Genomic DNA, 15432 nt, shown 5'->3' on the forward strand with positions numbered 1-15432 from the left:
ACAGGATCACAGCAACTCGCTAATGTTTCCACATTGCAAGGTACTGTGAAAATTGGGTCCCAAGGCTACTGAAATTGTTGTATTCCGTGTTGCGGATTTTGTAATTGTATTGGTGAAAGGCTTTTTTATACATTTAGATAACCGCCTACTGTTATTTCAAACATGTATGAACATTTTATTGCCTACCCTCTTTGCTGTGTAGTTGATACCAACGTGTTTTTGTTGTCGTCTTGTTTTGTTTTTAGACAATGAAGAAATGTTGGCTTCTGGCACTTTTGAATCGCCTCACCTCTCCGAGACTGCAGCTCAAGGTATAATCTGAATGATGGACCCAAAGTTTTCCCAAAATAACTCATGTAATGAGCTGGAATCTATGGGTTCATTAGAGTATATAAAAAATTATTTTTTAGTCAGGAATTTTCCAGTAGTACGATGGTTATAAACTTTGTTAGAAGCTTAACTTTTTGTCATCTCTCTTCATTGTGACACATATGCTTTGTGGCTTGTATTTTGATGTGTTCAGTAGTTTGCATGATCATTTTAAAACAACAGGGAAGATTTGGCCTATGTAAAATCTACATAATTTCCTAGTAAAATTATCACTCAAGGTATTGTTGCACAGTCACGCTCTCCTGACTTCATCCGGTTCAACATCTTTGCCATGAGTATAGTTATTATAATACCATATTTTCCGCACTATAAGGCGCACTTAAAAGCCTTTAATTTTCTCAAAAAACGACAGTGCGCCTTACAATCCGGAGCGCCTTATATATGGATCAATTGGTTAATTGGATCAATTGGTTAATAATGCTCCGTGTTATTAAATTCGCCGGCGAATTCGCGCTTGTGTCCATCTTATGCCCGCTCTGTCACACGGCCAGTTCAACCTCGTATAAATCAGGTTATGTGTGTAAGTCACGTGCCCGCTCACGAGCGCTCACTCTTACTCACAGACACACGAACAGACACACTGTCCCCGGCGCTGCTCGCGCGTCACAGACTGTTCATAAAGCGCTCCCCGTTCACAGTAACTGGGTCGTCTCATTCAAAACAGCCAGCTGTTGCTGTCAGCGAGCTGCCGCACATGAAGACTCATATGAGTCAGGCTGCGCTCCGCACCAGCGCGCTCACGCTTACTAATAAACGCCTCGCCTCCGGTGCCGCGCACTCGCTACATTCCCTTTAGCACATCTAGTGGATGCATAACGCAAACCCAGTCAAACGTTTGACTGCAGTATCTTATGCGCCTTATAATCCGGTGCGCCCTATATATGAAAAATGTTCTAAAATAGGCCATTCATTGAAGGTGCGCCTTATAGTGCAGAAAATACGGTATAGAATTGGCTGTCTACAGTTTTACATGTATCCTTTCCATGCCCATGGTGTTTGATTGGTAGGCAGACAGGCTCTTTAAGCCCATACATTTATACTGTGCAATATTTTTTTAGATGACCAGGGGAACGCTGCCTGTGTAACTTCTGGTTCACCTCATCTCCCTGACTCAGTTACTCAAGGTATTATTTAAATGCAGTGCCATGTCCATCACAAGGCACACTTGCTAATGTGCAGTCAACACTTATATTATGTTTGGTTAGACATATAAAGCATAAAAAGAAGCTGGATGTATTTTGTTGTTAACAAGAAGTGTAATGAAATGTCATGTTAAAGGTGCTCTATGTAACTTTTCTACTAAAATGAATCCTTTTTTTATTGCCTGTGTGTGAAGGGGTTGTAATCACACATTAAAATGATCCACTTGTCGAGTTTTGCTATTACCTCTGAAGGCCAGTATTCCTATTTCTATGTGAAGTCTCCGGGTCGGATTTACCGCGAAATCCAACGGATGTGACGTGCATGCGCGCTCCCGAGCCTCTCTCCTTATATACAGTCTATTGTAGACGGTCAGGGAGTTACGTCCGGTTAAAGGCGCACGTTTTTCGGCTTATATCTCAGTCAATCTTTGATCAATATTCCCAAGACTCTAATCATTCGTAGTGCTGGACGGGGCCTTTCGAACGAGCCCACCCCCGAGGTCCAACTCGCCCGGCTCCCCGAGTTATAGCCGTTCGAAATCGGGGGCCCCAGCGAACGGCGATCCGGTAGGGGGCATCCCCGAGGCCCGCCACTCTAGCGTTCGGGCAAGGGTTCCCCTGGGACCTCCTCCCCTGAATTTGAGCTCTCTGAGTCTTTGCGTTCCAGAGATACGAGCGATTCTCTTCTGAGATCGTGACGTCACCGGCGTCCGCAATTTTGCAGCGCGCCCGATGGTTTTCTGCTAATATCTCCGCGAAAACACCACCAAAAACTATGGAGCTTATATGGTTCTTTTCAGCTCGACTAGATGGTCCCAACGAGCTCGGTGCTCGCCGAATCCGTCTAGTATTCGCCGAGATATTTGCGTGATAGACGGTATTGTCTATGAGTTCGAGCACGAGCGCTCTTGTAAAATTTGGTTGCAATCTGAAACATCACCACTAGAGGCCGCTAAAAGTTACATAGAGCACCTTTAATGAAAACAATCTAACTAACTGTTTGTCAATTTTGAACAGCAACATCCCTACTTGCAGGATCTTTTATCTTTTTTATCTTCTAATCTTTTTTTAATTGTTCAGGTTTCAGCGGTGTGTGAAGAGACCATGGTCTGAGGAGGAGATACAAGCTGTGATGAAACATTCGAGGCCTTTTATTGAAAACAGTGTCACTGCCACCAGTGAGCAATGCCTGAAGTGCAAGGAAAAGGAACAACCTATCTTGGAGAAAAGATCCATTCAAAACATTCGAGATTTTGTACGCAACAGGGGCTTGGCCTTTAAAAGACATTCAAATGCTAAACGCTAAATGCACTTTTGGATAGCCTTTTACCTGAGCCTTTACCTTTCTAGGGCATGTTTTACAAGTTGGTGTCTTGTGTTCAGAAATGGTTTAGGTCACTTCATTTTATTTTGCTCACAGGCAGTTTTTTGTTTTGTTTATTTTGCTATGTGATTAGCCTGGGCCTTTTAATATCAGGATTCACTTTTATTTTCATTTATAAATGTTTACAATGCTGTCCTTTAAAAGGAACACTCCACTGTTTTTTCATATTAAACTATGTTATTCCCTTAACTAAGACGAGTTGATACATACCTCTCTCGTCTCAGTGCGTGCACTCAATCGCTCTGGCGCGCAGCGAAACTTTGATAGCACTTAACTTAGCCCAGTTCATTCATTAGGATCCAAACAGAAATTAACCTCTTAACCTTCTCCAGAGCGTCGGCGCACTGAAGCGTTTTTTTATTTATTTAGTTCAAATATACTATCAGATTTAATGTTATACCTTGACAAACTATACATCATTAAAAAGATATAAGACTCAAGATTCAGTATTTGACCACTATTGTATTCTGAGAAACTTATAGTGACAGTTATGTCTTAATTTGTGTCAGGAGTTATGAAATGAAAAAAACGAGTCGATACCTTTAATATGAATTATGAGCGTCAGCTGGTCCATTCATAAAAAACACTCCGTGCTGTCCTCATGATAGCGATTCACAAAACAACGTCCCTGAGGGCTTTTAGCTCAACAATGTGCAGATGTGGAGAAATATTGATATATTCTCATAGATTCACATCATATTTCTATAGACAGGAATAATATTTATTGAATTTATACCCAAATGCGTCGATGTAATCATAATGATCGCTTCTTCCTGAGATGTGCTGTGTTTTCCATTCATACCAATAGCATGGGGGCGCTATTATGTCCAATAAAATTCCATATATGGATCATGAAGAAGACCCATAGTCATGTGACATTCCAGGACGTCACTGAGTGATACAGAAAGTACAGAGATCGCTGTAACATGCAGATAAAGATGTTTTGAAGACAATAAACATGATTGCAATGATATTTGAGTTACCTGTGTTCTTCAAGCCATGCCAGGTATTTCATAATAATAGATTATATTTATAATGTAATGCTAATCGATATAGATTTCATCATTGTTCAGAACACTAAATAATACATTTTCTGTCTGATTTTTTTTTAATCTGAAGCCAAGTTAGATCACAGAAGATTATTTAAAACACTAGACTTGCGTTATATAGTGAGTTTCGAGCGCAAACATAGTTTTAATCTCATAAATGGTCGTGTATTGATGGTGTGCTAAGCTAACATGCTAGCGAGCCCAGGCGCACCTGCCACGAGCAGTTATTGTTTTATGATTTTTTTCTAAATAGGAATGCTTACTGAAATGTTTCAGTGCATTTGATACCAGTTTCAAATATTTAGTGAGAACTTTGATAAAAGAAATTAGGGTTTGAAACCCTATGAATAGCTTGTGAATAGCCAGTCGTTAGTAGCTATAATGCAGACAAAAGAAATGCATATTTAGAGCCATAATAACCAGTCTGGAGAGGTGTAAATGTGTGCAGGGGAGACTGAGACTGAATGGGGCACCACAAAACAATAGAGACAATAGACTGAATAGATGACTCAGAAGATGACTAAACATCAGTTTGCTAATAGAGTCTAATCAAAATAAAGTAATTTGACATGATCTTGAAAAACATTTAACTAAATACAGAGCTTTATACTTATCATTTTCAGATTTTAAATATAAAATGGTCAGACATGTGGCTTTAGCTGCAGTGCATTTCTAGATTGCTCCAGGGCCAACTTCAATTTTATTTTCATGAAGATGTTTCATAAAAATAAATTTCTAATAACTTTACAAAACTTTGAAGCTATTTAAAATTGTTTTTTTCATTATGACAATAATTAATTCTACATTTACAATAAACAACCAAGTGTCAGCTTTTAAATGAGATCATACTTGTGCTTTTAGTGCAAAGGGTTCATGAACTGTATCTGTTTTAGTTTGGGTATGTCATTTCTGGGGATTTTTCAATAGTGGGCTTGAAGCTTAACAGGTTAAGTTAGAAGTGACCAAACACCTCCACGTTTTCCCTATTTAAATACAGTTACACGAGTAGTTACTCGACCAACTATGGTGACACAAAATAAAACGTGGCCCTTTTCTAAGCGGGTAACTATAATGTATGGCGGAATAGCACTTGGGAGCACTTCGACTCGGCGCAGTAATATCAGGCCTACTACCTGATAATCACAGCATGTGGGAACTCGTCTTCAGAGAGGCCTGGTGAGGCCTACTACCTGACAGCCATAATATCTGGGAGCTTTTTCTGCTACCCGATAGAAAGTCAGGCTAGCTGTCCAGTTGTCTGTCCTTGGGCTTGTCTCCAGGGAGGCCTGGTGAGGCCTACTACCTGATAACCATCTTAAGTGGGAATTCACCTTCAGGGAGGCCTGAGGAACCTACCACCTGATAGCAACTGGTAGCTGAGTCCGGGTGACAGTTCCAAGGCGGCCTGCTAAGGCCAGCCAGCTGGGGACTCGCCTATCAGGGAGGCCTGGTTGGGCCTACTAGCTGATAGCAAGTCAATTCTGCTACAAGGGAACACTGTTGGGAACCATACTACACCAACGTAACTATTGGGCCCACCCACAGGCGGCCTAGTACGGCTAGCTACCTGTAGCGGCTATAAAGTATGTCCCACAATGTTGGGACTCACCTCCGAGGAGGCCTGTTTAAGGCCTACTACCCACCGGTGAGCAAACTGCCCGAACCACCAAGGCCAACCATTTCTCTCGAGAAGTGGCCTACAGCGCCCTATTGGGGGCTATCCATACAAGGAGGCCTGCTGAGGCCTACTACCTGATGGCGCAGCCTTCGTTGGCAGATAAGCTGTTTACACAGCGCCTACAGCATCCTGGTGCCTAATCACATTGCCCACGGCAGTGTACTCAGCAAGAGAGCTTAGCACCCTTAAAAACAAGGGGAGTACAACATACGCCACTCTGCCTCAATGGAGGCCCCAGTTAGTCAGGGGCCTACCATCTATGCATGGGCGTCAGCTCAGGGAAATGCTCTGGCTACAGGGGAGCGTACTTCGACCAAAGAAGAAGTGAAGTCTTACTTCATACTCGACCCGAGCCATAGTGGTGCGAGGTAGGATAAACAGAACTGGGAGTGAAGTACTCAGACCTACCCTGAATCACAGGGGAATACTCACACCTCACCCTGAGGTTACCACGGGGCGGACCTGCCAGCGGCTCTAGGGGGTGACAGAAATGTATCTGTGCCCAACCTAGGGGAGTGGGGCTTGAATGAAAGCCAACCACCTACAACCCGGCGCTCGAGCATTAGCTCAGCGAGGTAAGTGAAGCCCATACTGGCGGCCTAAATCCGTAGGCCAGTTCTGCACGGCAGGGTCGGGCAGGAGACTCAGTCTTCTTCGTGAAGCGAAAGACGGCCTAACCCTGCTCAAAAGGACTTATATACCACGGAGGCCTAACTGAGGCCTACCATGTCCTTTTAAACCATCCTCTGCACCACGCTGCATTACTCTAGTCACCCCAGAATGCAGAGAAGGGGGCGGGCCTTGGCCTAACGACTCCCATGGAAGGAGGCTGATTATACAGGGATGCCAAAAACCTACATTCACAAAGTGAAGGGTCAGAGGAAGAAAAGCTAATTTTAGCAGAACGCCTCTAATATCCCTGGCACAGCCTAGGCCAGCTACAGAGGCGGCCCTGGTGAGGGCCAACCTGTAAGCATAGGTCTATCTGAGGGCTCAGAGGAGCCACAGCCTACTAAAGAATATAGTCTGTATTATTCCATACAAAGGGCTGCAGAACGCTCAACCTAATGAAAACTCAACAGAGCTAAAGAGGCGAAATACTCAGAAAAGTCAAAACGGTCCCATGGGCCGGACATAAGATCTATCTGAAGCTCTAGCGTCAGTCAACACTCTAAGTAAAAAATTCTATCAGAGAGAGACCAACTACTCTACCCTGAGGTGGCTAATAGCCCGAAGGCTAACATAGTTATCATTCTGGCCACCTAACGGGGAACTTCAGGGCCCTGATAATCCAAAAAAGTTATTTTCTTACCTTATTACCTTGACATGGCCCCATAACTCTATACAGGGAACGAGGTCTGTAAAGAGAAACATATTATTTTTTTATCACAAAAAAATACTCTTTATAAAGACCAGCAGCTCACCTGCGGCGTGCGAAGTGAAGACTCACCAGATAGTTCTTACTAACCTGGGATCCCCACTTTACATGCCTGAAAGGGGCGTTTCCACTAACCAAGCCTAGGTGGGCCATCAGAACATAGTTCTCATCATAGGCCCATCCCCAGGCCTGATGTAATGAACGCCTGGGGGTCAGAGGAGAGAGGGCAGATTTCGAGACCCTCCGAGGAGGTTATCCATTACCAACGCCGTGTGCGTTTGTGCTGGATAACCTCCCTCAAATCTCCTCTGTTGCGGGAGTCACGCCTCCTCTGCGACCTGCTCCTCGAGGGAGGGGGCGCACGAGAGGCGACACTGGCTCGCTGGCCCTGCCTACGGTCCTCAGACCGTGAAGGGCCAGGCTCTCCCACCTGCCCGGGTGCGGACGCGGATCTCAGCGGTATACAGGTCTTAAACGCTGCTGAGCGCGCCTTCGCCTCCCTGAACTTCTCCACCACCGCCTCTAAGGAGGTGCCAAAGAGTTCGGAAGGCGAAACCGGCGAATCGAGGAGAAAGGCCTTTTCTTTCTCCCCGATGCCGGCTAGATTTAACCACGGATGCCTCTCCGTGGCCACCATCGACCGGCCGATTGCGGCGGCGGTTTGTTTGGTAGCCCGGAGAGCCAAATCCGTGGTACGGCGCAGCTCAGCCACCGCCTCAGGGGACATCCCTGCCCCCTGGTCGATATCCCCCAGCAGGTCGGCCTGGTATGCCTGCAACACCGCCATAGTGTGCAGTGCAGCGCCGGCCTGACCTACTGCCGTGTATGCTCTGCCATTCAAACGAGCTGTTGTTGTCAGCGGCTTGGATGGCAGGGTTGGAGCTCTCAGTGTCGCTGCCCGCCCAGATACGAGATAGTTCGCGAACATCTCGTCAATGGCCGGCATTGACACATACCCATACTCTCCGATCCCCTCAACATCAGCGAAACTAGCCCGCTGATGTTGGTGAATACGGGCAGAGTATGGGTTCTTCCATGCCTTCTCGATCTCCAAGTGAAGATCAGGAAGGAATGGAAGGCTCACCCGAGCTGGTGGTGTATGGCCGGGGAAAAACCGATCATCGAGTCTGCCGCGAGCGGTCTCTCCTCTAGCGCGCTGCCAAGGCAACTGCAGCCTTCCAGCAGCGCGCTCCATCACATCCACCAGCTCTGCATACACGGGGCAGGGTGGCTGAGGAGGTTCAGGATCTATCTGATCAAAAACCTCCTCAGCCATCTCCTGCGGGTCCGGAAGAGCCGCAACTGCAGGAACAGTCGGTGAGTAATCATCCCCATCGACCTGCAGTTCGCCCTCGTCAGCCGTCAAATCGTCTGAGAGGTTAACAGCCCTCTCGAGGCGATCGACGAGCTCCATCTGGGAACCCCATGACGTAAGTCGTCGCTCTGCCTCGGCACGAGCGGGACCTGCACCACGAGGACCAGACGCTAAATCCCCTTCACTCGAGAGTGAGCGTTTTAAGAGAAAAACACTCGCAGTTCGCACAGAGGGCTCCCTCAAGAACCTCCCGTGCGTGCTCTTCTCCCAGGCAAAAAACGCACAGCTCGTGTGTGTCAGCCGGTGTCAGAAACCTCGGACACGGGTCGGCACACTTACGAAAACAATCCGCCTTTGCTGTGCGTTTCATCTCTTACCTTTTTCTGACGTAAGCTTGAATAGCGTTTCATACAAACAGTCCCTGAAGACGATGAGATGATTTGTCATGTTTGCAAGGCGCCCTCATATACTTCCAGGTCGCACGTTAATCATTCACGCTAATGATTCACGGGCTGTCGCCGGTCAATGTGATTGATGTGATTTTGATAGTGATTTCAGACACCTGTCATGCCTGAGGCTTTCCCCCATAACGTCGATGACGTATTGTTGAGTTCCCTTCGAAAGGGAACATCTTCATCAGTTTGACAACACACATGCTGCAAATACTCAGCGCAACCAAATACAAAAACGCGCTGCAAACGGCAAGAGACTTCAACGTCCTGCAACAGAAGAAAACATGCAAATAGGAAAAACACCAGCAAGTTAGGAAAACATCAGTTTCACAACACACATGCTGCAAATACCATGCAAATAATAAATAATAATAATAATAAAACAATAAACACCACTGTCGAGTAGACATTTGCGTTGTTGGTCAGCCATTTGCAGTGCGTTTCTGTATTTGGTTGTGTTTTGCGAATTTGTAGCACAAGTGATAAAGATGTTTTCTTAATTTGCTGTTTTTGTTTGCATCTGTTTTCTTCTGTTGCAGCGTGTTGAGCCCTCTCAGGCACCATACTAAAAAGCAACAGAAACCAAGCAATAAATTAAATTGATACAAACAGTAAAGCAAAAGTGTAAATATGTCATGCATAAATCGTAAAATACAGAAACAAACAAAAAGCAGGTTATAAAAGACAAATGAAATACAAATTATATTTACAGATGTGCAAAAAAGGTAAAAATATAAGTTGCAACAATGTAAAACAGATTCCCTGATAACTCAAATTGTGTGGTTTACATTAACATTTTGCAAAGGTGTCCTTTTTCTGCCAGCCTTGCGGTCACCAGTTAGATGAAACCAACTTTTAAAGGGTTAGTTCACCCAAAAATAAATTCTGTCAGTAGTTTTCTCACCCTTATGTTCTTCCAACCTCGTAAGACTTTCGTTCATCTTTCGGAACACAAATTAAGATATTTTTGATTAAATCTGAGAGCTGGATCACCCCTCCATAGGCTTCTATTGTACGTGAAACTTGCCGGCCCAGAAAAGTTAGTAAAAACATTGTTAAAATAGAGTGACTACAGTGGCTCAACCTTATGAAGTTGATCAAGCATCAAGAATACTTTTTGTGCAAAAAAAAAAAAACACAAAAACAACGACTTTATTCAACTTTTCATTTTGAGTAATTACTGACAGAATTATTTTTTTGGGGTTGAACTAACCCTTTAATAACTTTTTCGACCTCCAGCTCAGTTGTCTGTGCACACACAGGATTTCTTCTTACAGCCTCTAGAATAGGAGCATACAAATACAGAGTTAAAAATACTTTTAAAGAAAATGTACAATAGAGACATAAATCATTTGTATTACAAGACACCACCAGTCAAAGTCACCAGTCAACCAGTCTTTTGTTTCTAATATTGATATTATATTTACCAAATTAGACAAATTTAAATAGTTTTTGTTGTTAGATTTGTCATCTTTTAGATTGATCACACACAGCATTTAATTATAACAGTAATTACAACCAGGCTTGTAAGTGGATAACGGTATGCAACTTTGCATTTCTGACAGTGTTACCTACCACTTTTTGTCTTGTTATGGGACAGGATCGAAGATCACTTTACAGGGAAGTTAATAAACTTAAGTCTTCAATTGGAAACATTTTTTGGACTTTGGTTCTGTGCCTCTGTGATCTCCCGAACATTTTTTGCTTTGAGATCTTGCACCATCCTTATAATGTTCCTCTGCTGCTCCATAAGAATTTCTTGTTTAGATATTATGTCATGGAGAAGTGCTAAAACATTAAACACAGGTATTGAAAGGTTTACCACACCACCACTGCCATGATATGAGCCTTACACTAACAGTGAATACATGATAGAAAAAACAAAAAGAAATCTTACATCTTATTAATCGGTCATCGCTTTAGAGGCTTTTTCTCTGTGGTCTGGGTGTTTCATGATGCCACGGTGACTGTATTGCCTGTTCGGGAGACTGTAAAGTTGTATCCTGTTGCCACGTCAATTCACTGTGATGTTCTGTGCGGTCTTGTGATTTTCTGGCAGAACTTCTTACTTGCCATGGCTGCAGTAGCCTCCTCATCAGTGTCATTTTCATCCATTAGGCGCCTGTTTCGTTTTAGGAAAGGTGACATTTTTTTAATGATTACTGAATTTGATTAAGAAAGGGTGGTATGGCCCTTGAATTGGTGGTACCCGTTATGCAATTCAAAAATAAATGTGCATATTAATTTGTTAAACTGCACAAAGATATAAGGACCTGTTATAAAGTTCTATGTCAATGAATTACAAAATAATCAATCTTACTTTATTTTCCGTTTTGGTGGCCTCAGAGATCGGTCTGTTGTTCAGCAAGAGGCAGCTTCCGACGTTCTTCACAATAATTTTCAATGAAAAACAGAATTCAAACATCAATTCTACCACCTCTAACATAAAAACAAAGAAAATCCAACCACAGAAAACCACCAAAAAAGCCTATGTAGTACTGTGCTATAGATTAAAATCTACGTGTTGAGATGGTAAAAAAAATATCAACTTACCTTGATCATGTATTAAAACTCCAAAAGATAAAAACCAATATAGCGTGATTGTCGAAGTTAGAACTACTATTTGAATTTCACCGCAACTGCGTTGAGTTGCTGAATAGCTGCTACGTAACTTCCGGATCCTCTGGTAGGCGGGATGGTGTCACGGGGTGCACTCTGGGAAAAGTAGTCCTTTTTGTAAAGCGGATTTAACACCGTATATGTAAATCAACTACTATTTCCATGATGCATTGCAAACTGCGTTATTGTATCAGCAACCACAGATGCCGCATTCACCCGTCTGCCACGTGGTTTGCTCTTAAAGGAGAACTCCGGCGCAAAATGAACCTTTGGTCTAATTACACATTGTTACCTAGTCAACCGTTATCTGAGATTTGTTTTCATGATTATCGAATGTAAATAGTTTTATCTCTAAAAACAGTTTAGCCTATAAAGCTAGTATAACGCTAGTATATTGGGCATCGAGTAATGACAAATAAAAATCGCTTGTTAATACCACTAACAAGGCTCAAAATAGCCCCACACTAGCACGGTAGCATAATGAGGGTCCCTACCTTCAAACCGAAGCATTGAGAACTTTGTATTAAATATCTTCTTATTAAACTGTCTGGACACTGACTCAACTTCGCGTATACAGGCAGAAGCCATCTTTGAAATACAGTCTCTACCAGTTGATCTACGAACGCCGATCCAAGCCTGCTGTTCTCGCTCACCTTATCACAACTTACAGCTCGTTCACATCTCACCAGCGCACTTGGATCGGCGTTCGTAGATCGACTGGTAGAGACTGCTTTTCAAAGATGGCTTCTGCCTGTATACGCGAAGTTGACTGTATGTATAAAATATCTTCTTATTAAACTGTCTGGACACTGACAAAGTTCTCAATGCTTCGGTTTGAAGGTAGAGACCCTCATTATGCTACCGTGCTAGTGTGGGGCTATTTTGAGCCTTGTTAGTGGTATTAACAAGCGATTTTTATTTGTCATTACTCCATGCCCAATATACTAGCGTTATACTAGCTTTATAGGCTAAACTGTTTTTAGAGATAAAACTATTTACATTCGATAATCATGAAAACAAATGTCAGATAACGGTTGACTAGGTAACGATGTGTAATTAGACCAAAGGTTCATTTTGCGCCAGAGTTCTCCTTTAACTGATTTGGGGGAATTACCCATATTAGACCGAGCAAGACTGCTCTAAAAACACACAAGTTTCCCGGAGACCCGTGAATTTTTAAAAACAGAACCATGTTTTATTTCTCAACCGATTTCAATGGTTTACGTGGAGAACATAAATGTTTCTTCTCCAAATACTTACAATCTGTATAGGCTATTCTATGGAGATTATATAAATTATTCATTGTTAAGGAATTGTGAAAACTCTTGTCAAGCATGGATGGTTTTTGCTACAAAAATCATAGTTAAACCATGGGTTTTTGTAGTAAATCTGTTGTTATACAAATGGTAGCCTAATCAATTCGCCAAAAAACACCTTTTTTTGTGGCATAATGATTACCATTTGGTAACCACAAAGTACTCATGCAGTCCCATTCAATCTTTTGTCTTATGATGCTGCAGACTGAACCATTTGTCTTTGTCTTCAATCATTTTGCAAACATCTTATTGTTTTTTTTTTCATTCTGCACATTATCACCTCCTTAACTGCCCATTAAAATAATCTTCCCAACAGAATAATCAAGTCTTCTTTCCTTTAAAACCTGCCTACTTATGTGTAAAAGTGTACTATTTGAATAAATATCTATAGGTATTTTTAACTAGGCCTATAACAAACATATTTCATTTTATTCTTTTCGACAAAATTAACCTAATTTATTAGGTTGCATTATAATGATGTATAAAATATGAACCAATTTAACACCACATCTTACACGGCTATTTTACAGTACAGCACATTCATGCCATCTTTTATTTGCTCAGCCAACCAAAACCCAACCAGATCTCAGCCAAATATTTTCTTATTCTGGCAGACCGAACTCAAGCCAGGGCTTAGCCAAACAGATACAATTTGATTATTTCTTTTGGTTAGCCAGACTCCAGCCAGAGCTTAGCCTAGTACTGTTTGACACAAGAGTGTGAAAAAAACAGTGCCAGAATTGAGCCAGAAGTGCCTAATGTAAGCCAGACTCGGCCCAGACTTTGTTGCTATCTGGGTTGGCGCTTTCTTAATCCAACTGCAAAAGAGTTTTCTTTTTTTTCAAATGTCCATCGTGTTTATTCACGTATTGATTTTTTTATTTTATTGACAAGGCTCTTTTATCTCTAGTTAAATCCACAGAATATTTAGTGATAATTATCTCAGACCATGCCCCACACATTTTAGACCTCTCTTTCCCACAAAACTTGTGTAGACATGCTGGAGGCTGGAAGCTCAATACTGGGTTGTTGGCTGATAAAGAATTTTGCGATTATATTTCTAAGAACATTGATTTTTTTTTTTTTGGAAACAAACAAATCAGATTTGGTTTCACCATCACTTCTATGGGAAACATTTAAAGCTTGTATACGTGGAAGGATTATTTCCTTTAATGCATATTGGACTAAAGCTAGGAAACTAAAACAGCAAAAACTCGTTGACAAAATTTTAGAGGTAGATAGGCTAAATGCCAGGTCACCAAACCCTGTTTTGGAGACACAACGGCTAAAACTACAAACTGAATTTGACTTATTGTCAACTAACAAGGCGGAGTTTCTGCTGAAACTTGCAAGAGCAACCTACTATGAGCATGGAGATAGAGCGGGCCGTCTGTTAGCATCTCAGCTCAGACATCAAACTGCTTCTCAGTTAATCTCACAGGTGTAGGACTCCTCCAATAACCTTATTACTGATCCGGTTAAAATAAACTCAGAGTTCTCTACTTTCTATTCTAATCTTTACAAATCAGAAGCTAGCGTTGACATTGCTGTTATTCAGTCTTTCCTTTCTCATTTAGAAATACCTAAGATAAGTCCTGATATAGCCAGCAGCCTTGATGAGCCTATTAATTTGGAAGAGATAGCCTCCTGTATCCTAACCATGAAAAATAACAAAGCTCCTGGCCCTGACGGCTTCCCTGTCGAATTTAAAAAAAAGTTTTCCACTCAGTTATCCCCCTTATTATTAGAACTGTACAATCACTCCCTTGATCAAGGCTTCCTATCATCATCCTTAAACCAAGCTTTGATGTCCTTAATATTAAAGAAAAACAAAGATGCTACACTTGTGGAAGCTACAGACCTATTAGCCTAATTAATAATGACATTAAACTACTAGCTAAAGTATTGGCCAAACGCTTAGAGGCTCATCTCCAGTCCATTATATCAGTTGATCAAACTGGCTTTATACTTGGTCGTCAGTTGTCATCCAATATATGAAGACTCCTGAATGTAGTCTTTACTCCATCTAAGTCATTAAGGCCAGAAATGGTAATTTTTTTTTTATTTTTTTTTATTTTTTTATCCTTTATTTTACCAGGTGATGTCCCGTTGAGATATTAAAATCTCTTTTACAAGGGAGCCCTGGGGCCAACAATTAGACAAGTAACACAGAAACAAACAAACAAAGCAGATTTACAATACATGTAAAACAATTTAAGAATGACTTAAAGGGTCATTGAAAACATGTACATTGTTCAAATTTGGAACATTTAAACATTTGGAACATTTATCATCATGGTTATCTCGCTAGACGCGGAGAAGGCTTTCGACCGGGTGGAGTGGGATTATTTATTCACAGTCTTACAAAAATTTGGGTTTGGACCTAAAATAATATCATGGATTTGTCTACTATATTCCACTCCATCAGCTTGTGTGAAAACGAACTCTGAAACGTCCCCTTATTTCTCTCTTTCTCGTGGCACCCGTCAGGTGTGTAGATTCAAAATTCCTCAATCCAATTTATTCCGCTATTTCCAATTGCGTGACTTTGCTAAAGCACACTTTGATACCTTCCCTCATCAGCCAATGAAAACTTTAATTAAAGATATAATGTCACTCCCGAAATCACATAGCCATATCTCCTCAAATTATGGCCTGTTACGATCTTCGCAGTTCCCCCCTCTTTTTGCACTCAAGGGAACCTGGGAG

At 42.0% G+C, this 15432-nt stretch overlaps 1 long non-coding RNA gene across 1 annotated transcript; it reads right to left on the reverse strand.

Moving 5' to 3' along the window:
- Window positions 1-9295: 9295 nt before the first annotated feature.
- On the reverse strand, window positions 9296-10830 carry LOC130099798 (uncharacterized). The gene is made up of 2 exons (XR_008808459.1): window positions 10686-10830; window positions 9296-9353 (listed from the first exon to the last, which is right to left on the reverse strand). It is a non-coding gene; the product is annotated as an uncharacterized LOC130099798 (long non-coding RNA).
- Window positions 10831-15432: the final 4602 nt, after the last annotated feature.

This window comes from Rhinichthys klamathensis, unplaced genomic scaffold (genome assembly GCF_029890125.1).
Source record: "Rhinichthys klamathensis goyatoka isolate OS25496 unplaced genomic scaffold, OSU_Roscu_1.1 h1tg000236l_1, whole genome shotgun sequence".
Classification (NCBI taxonomy): domain Eukaryota; kingdom Metazoa; phylum Chordata; class Actinopteri; order Cypriniformes; family Leuciscidae; genus Rhinichthys; species Rhinichthys klamathensis.